Below are 5,000 nucleotides of genomic sequence, written 5' to 3' on the forward strand. Positions count from 1 at the left end.
TTAACAGGTTTGGGCCTGGTTAGTACATGGATGGGAGACTGCCTGGGAATACCAGGTGCTGTAAGCTTTTTGGACATTTTTCACTTAGTATATAATAATTTTGCCAAAAAATAGAGTCAATGCCCGATCTCTGAATCTTAGCAGGTTTAGGTCTGGTTAGCACTTTGATGAGAGACTGCCTGGGAATACCAGGTGCTTTAATCTCTTTGGAAAATTTCACGAATTATATAATAATCTTTCATTTAAAAAAAAAAAAAAAAAAAAAGAGTCAATGCCCGATCTCTGAATCTTAGCAGGTTTAGGTATGGTTAGCACTTTGATGAGAGACTGCCTAGGAATACCAGGTGCTTTAAGCTTTTGGGTTTTCTTTCCTACTTATATAATGTACTGGCGATTAGATTGGCTGGTCTTTAAATAGCCCTCTCTTTGCTGCTGTCTTCGCTTACGGCCATACCAACCTGGCTATGCCCGATCTCGGAAGCTAAGCAGGTTTGGGCCTGGTTAGTACTTGGATGGGAGACCGCCTGGGAATACCAGGTGCTGTAAGCTTTTTGGACATTTTTCACTTAGTATATAATAATTTTGCCAAAAAATAGAGTCAATGCCCGATCTCTGAATATTAACAAGTTTGGGCCTGGTTAGTACATGGATGGGAGACTGCCTGGGAATACCAGGTGCTGTAAGCTTTTTGGACATTTTTCACTTAGTATATAATAATTTTGCCAAAAAATAGAGTCAATGCCCGATCTCTGAATCTTAGCAGGTTTAGGTCTGGTTAGCACTTTGATGAGAGACTGCCTGGGAATACCAGGTGCTTTAATCTCTTTGGAAAATTTCACGAATTATATAATAATCTTTCATTTAAAAAAAAAAAAAAAAAAAAAGAGTCAATGCCCGATCTCTGAATCTTAGCAGGTTTAGGTATGGTTAGCACTTTGATGAGAGACTGCCTAGGAATACCAGGTGCTTTAAGCTTTTGGGTTTTCTTTCCTACTTATATAATGTACTGGCGATTAGATTGGCTGGTCTTTAAATAGCCCTCTCTTTGCAGCAGTCTTCGCTTACGGCCATACCAACCTGGCTATGCCCGATCTCATCTGATCTCGGAAGCTAAGCAGGTTTGGGCCTGGTTAGTACTTGGATGGGAGACCGCCTGGGAATACCAGGTACTGTAAGCTTTTTGGACATTTTTCACTTAGTATATAATAATTTTGCCAACAAATAGAGTCAATGCCCGATCTCTGAATCTTAGCAGGTTTAGGTCTGGTTAGCACTTTGATGAGAGACTGCCTGGGAATACCAGGTGCTTTAATCTCTTTGGAAAATTTCACGAATTATATAATAATCTTTCATTAAAAAAAAAAAAAAAAAAAAAAAAAAAAAAGAGTCAATGTTCGATCTCTGAATCTTAGCAGGTTTAGGTATGGTTAGCACTTTGATGAGAGACTGCCTAGGAATACCAGGTGCTTTAAGCTTTTGGGTTTTCTTTCCTACTTATATAATGTACTGGCGATTAGATTGGCTGGTCTTTAAATAGCCCTCTCTTTGCTGCTGTCTTCGCTTACGGCCATACCAACCTGGCTATGCCCGATCTCATCTGATCTCGGAAGCTAAGCAGGTTTGGGCCTGGTTAGTACTTGGATGGGAGACCGCCTGGGAATACCAGGTGCTGTAAGCTTTTTGGACATTTTTCACTTAGTATATAATAATTTTGCCAAAAAATAGAGTCAATGCCCGATCTCTGAATATTAGCAGGTTTGGGCCTGGTTAGTACATGGATGGGAGACTGCCTGGGAATACCAGGTGCTGTAAGCTTTTTGGACATTTTTCACTTAGTATATAATAATTTTGCCAAAAAATAGAGTCAATGCCCGATCTCTGAATCTTAGCAGGTTTAGGTCTGGTTAGCACTTTGATGAGAGACTGCCTGGGAATACCAGGTGCTGTAAGCTTTTTGGACATTTTTCACTTAGTATATAATAATTTTGCCAAAAAATAGAGTCAATGCCCGATCTCTGAATCTTAGCAGGTTTAGGTCTGGTTAGCACTTTGATGAGAGACTGCCTGGGAATACCAGGTGCTTTAATCTCTTTGGAAAATTTCACGAATTATATAATAATCTTTCATTTAAAAAAAAAAAAAAAAAAAAAAAGAGTCAATGCCCGATCTCTGAATCTTAGCAGGTTTAGGTATGGTTAGCACTTTGATGAGAGACTGCCTAGGAATACCAGGTGCTTTAAGCTTTTGGGTTTTCTTTCCTACTTATATAATGTACTGGCGATTAGATTGGCTGGTCTTTAAATAGCCCTCTCTTTGCTGCTGTCTTCGCTTACGGCCATACCAACCTGGCTATGCCCGATCTCGTCTGATCTCGGGAGCTAAGCAGGTTTGGGCCTGGTTAGTACTTGGATGGGAGACCGCCTGGGAATACCAGGTGCTGTAAGCTTTTTGGACATTTTTCACTTAGTATATAATAATTTTGCCAAAAAATAGAGTCAATGCCCGATCTCTGAATATTAACAAGTTTGGGCCTGGTTAGTACATGGATGGGAGACTGCCTGGGAATACCAGGTGCTGTAAGCTTTTTGGACATTTTTCACTTAGTATATAATAATTTTGCCAAAAAATAGAGTCAATGCCTGATCTCTGAATCTTAGCAGGTTTAGGTCTGGTTAGCACTTTGATGAGAGACTGCCTGGGAATACCAGGTGCTTTAATCTCTTTGGAAAATTTCACGAATTATATAATAATCTTTCATTTAAAAAAAAAAAAAAAAAAAAGAGTCAATGCCCGATCTCTGAATCTTAGCAGGTTTAGGTATGGTTAGCACTTTGATGAGAGACTGCCTAGGAATACCAGGTGCTTTAAGCTTTTGGGTTTTCTTTCCTACTTATATAATGTACTGGCGATTAGATTGGCTGGTCTTTAAATAGCCCTCTCTTTGCTGCTGTCTTCGCTTACGGCCATACCAACCTGGCTATGCCCGATCTCGTCTGATCTCGGAAGCTAAGCAGGTTTGGGCCTGGTTAGTACTTGGATGGGAGACCGCCTGGGAATACCAGGTGCTGTAAGCTTTTTGGACATTTTTCACTTAGTATATAATAATTTTGCCAAAAAATAGAGTCAATGCCCGATCTCTGAATATTAACAAGTTTGGGCCTGGTTAGTACATGGATGGGAGACTGCCTGGGAATACCAGGTGCTGTAAGCTTTTGGGTTTTCTTTCCTACTTATATAATGTACTGGCGATTAGATTGGCTGGTCTTTAAATAGCCCTCTCTTTGCTGCTGTCTTCGCTTACGGCCATACCAACCTGGCTATGCCCGATCTCGTCTGATCTCGGAAGCTAAGCAGGTTTGGGCCTGGTTAGTACTTGGATGGGAGACCGCCTGGGAATACCAGGTGCTGTAAGCTTTTTGGACATTTTTCACTTAGTATATAATAATTTTGCCAAAAAATAGAGTCAATGCCCGATCTCTGAATATTAACAGGTTTGGGCCTGGTTAGTACATGGATGGGAGACTGCCTGGGAATACCAGGTGCTGTAAGCTTTTTGGACATTTTTCACTTAGTATATAATAATTTTGCCAAAAAATAGAGTCAATGCCCGATCTCTGAATCTTAGCAGGTTTAGGTCTGGTTAGCACTTTGATGAGAGACTGCCTGCGAATACCAGGTGCTTTAATCTCTTTGGAAAATTTCACGAATTATATAATAATCTTTCATTTAAAAAAAAAAAAAAAAAAAAAAAAAGAGTCAATGCCCGATCTCTGAATCTTAGCAGGTTTAGGTATGGTTAGCACTTTGATGAGAGACTGCCTAGGAATACCAGGTGCTTTAAGCTTTTGGGTTTTCTTTCCTACTTATATAATGTACTGGCGATTAGATTGGCTGGTCTTTAAATAGCCCTCTCTTTGCTGCTGTCTTCGCTTACGGCCATACCAACCTGGCTATGCCCGATCTCGTCTGATCTCGGAAGCTAAGCAGGTTTGGGCCTGGTTAGTACTTGGATGGGAGACCGCCTGGGAATACCAGGTGCTGTAAGCTTTTTGGACATTTTTCACTTAGTATATAATAATTTTGCCAAAAAATAGAGTCAATGCCCGATCTCTGAATATTAACAAGTTTGGGCCTGGTTAGTACATGGATGGGAGACTGCCTGGGAATACCAGGTGCTGTAAGCTTTTTGGACATTTTTCACTTAGTATATAATAATTTTGCCAAAAAATAGAGTCAATGCCCGATCTCTGAATCTTAGCAGGTTTAGGTCTGGTTAGCACTTTGATGAGAGACTGCCTGGGAATACCAGGTGCTTTAATCTCTTTGGAAAATTTCACGAATTATATAATAATCTTTCATTTAAAAAAAAAAAAAAAAAAAAAGAGTCAATGCCCGATCTCTGAATCTTAGCAGGTTTAGGTATGGTTAGCACTTTGATGAGAGACTGCCTAGGAATACCAGGTGCTTTAAGCTTTTGGGTTTTCTTTCCTACTTATATAATGTACTGGCGATTAGATTGGCTGGTCTTTAAATAGCCCTCTCTTTGCAGCAGTCTTCGCTTACGGCCATACCAACCTGGCTATGCCCGATCTCATCTGATCTCGGAAGCTAAGCAGGTTTGGGCCTGGTTAGTACTTGGATGGGAGACCGCCTGGGAATACCAGGTACTGTAAGCTTTTTGGACATTTTTCACTTAGTATATAATAATTTTGCCAACAAATAGAGTCAATGCCCGATCTCTGAATCTTAGCAGGTTTAGGTCTGGTTAGCACTTTGATGAGAGACTGCCTGGGAATACCAGGTGCTTTAATCTCTTTGGAAAATTTCACGAATTATATAATAATCTTTCATTAAAAAAAAAAAAAAAAAAAAAAAAAAAAAGAGTCAATGTTCGATCTCTGAATCTTAGCAGGTTTAGGTATGGTTAGCACTTTGATGAGAGACTGCCTAGGAATACCAGGTGCTTTAAGCTTTTGGGTTTTCTTTCCTACTTATATAAT

At 39.9% G+C, this 5,000-nt stretch overlaps 7 non-coding genes and 1 pseudogene across 7 annotated transcripts; all 8 read left to right on the plus strand.

The window, feature by feature from the left end:
* Positions 1-440: 440 nt before the first annotated feature.
* On the plus strand, positions 441-549 carry LOC128006357 (uncharacterized; annotated as a pseudogene).
* A 510-nt stretch (positions 550-1,059) lies between these two features.
* LOC127994420 (5S ribosomal RNA) lies at positions 1,060-1,178 on the plus strand. The gene has a single exon (XR_008167408.1). It is a non-coding gene; the product is annotated as a 5S ribosomal RNA (ribosomal RNA).
* Positions 1,179-1,559: 381 nt separating this feature from the next.
* LOC128008225 (5S ribosomal RNA) lies at positions 1,560-1,678 on the plus strand. Its single transcript, XR_008179963.1, has one exon. It is a non-coding gene; the product is annotated as a 5S ribosomal RNA (ribosomal RNA).
* A 649-nt stretch (positions 1,679-2,327) lies between these two features.
* Positions 2,328-2,446, plus strand: LOC127995594 (5S ribosomal RNA). The gene has a single exon (XR_008168535.1). It is a non-coding gene; the product is annotated as a 5S ribosomal RNA (ribosomal RNA).
* A 509-nt stretch (positions 2,447-2,955) lies between these two features.
* On the plus strand, positions 2,956-3,074 carry LOC128008776 (5S ribosomal RNA). The gene has a single exon (XR_008180505.1). It is a non-coding gene; the product is annotated as a 5S ribosomal RNA (ribosomal RNA).
* Positions 3,075-3,295: 221 nt separating this feature from the next.
* On the plus strand, positions 3,296-3,414 carry LOC128008778 (5S ribosomal RNA). The gene has a single exon (XR_008180507.1). It is a non-coding gene; the product is annotated as a 5S ribosomal RNA (ribosomal RNA).
* A 514-nt stretch (positions 3,415-3,928) lies between these two features.
* LOC128008779 (5S ribosomal RNA) lies at positions 3,929-4,047 on the plus strand. The gene has a single exon (XR_008180508.1). It is a non-coding gene; the product is annotated as a 5S ribosomal RNA (ribosomal RNA).
* Positions 4,048-4,557: 510 nt separating this feature from the next.
* LOC127994421 (5S ribosomal RNA) lies at positions 4,558-4,676 on the plus strand. The gene has a single exon (XR_008167409.1). It is a non-coding gene; the product is annotated as a 5S ribosomal RNA (ribosomal RNA).
* Positions 4,677-5,000: the final 324 nt, after the last annotated feature.

The sequence above is a fragment of the Carassius gibelio genome, chromosome B22, assembly GCF_023724105.1.
Source record: "Carassius gibelio isolate Cgi1373 ecotype wild population from Czech Republic chromosome B22, carGib1.2-hapl.c, whole genome shotgun sequence".
NCBI lineage: Eukaryota > Metazoa > Chordata > Actinopteri > Cypriniformes > Cyprinidae > Carassius > Carassius gibelio.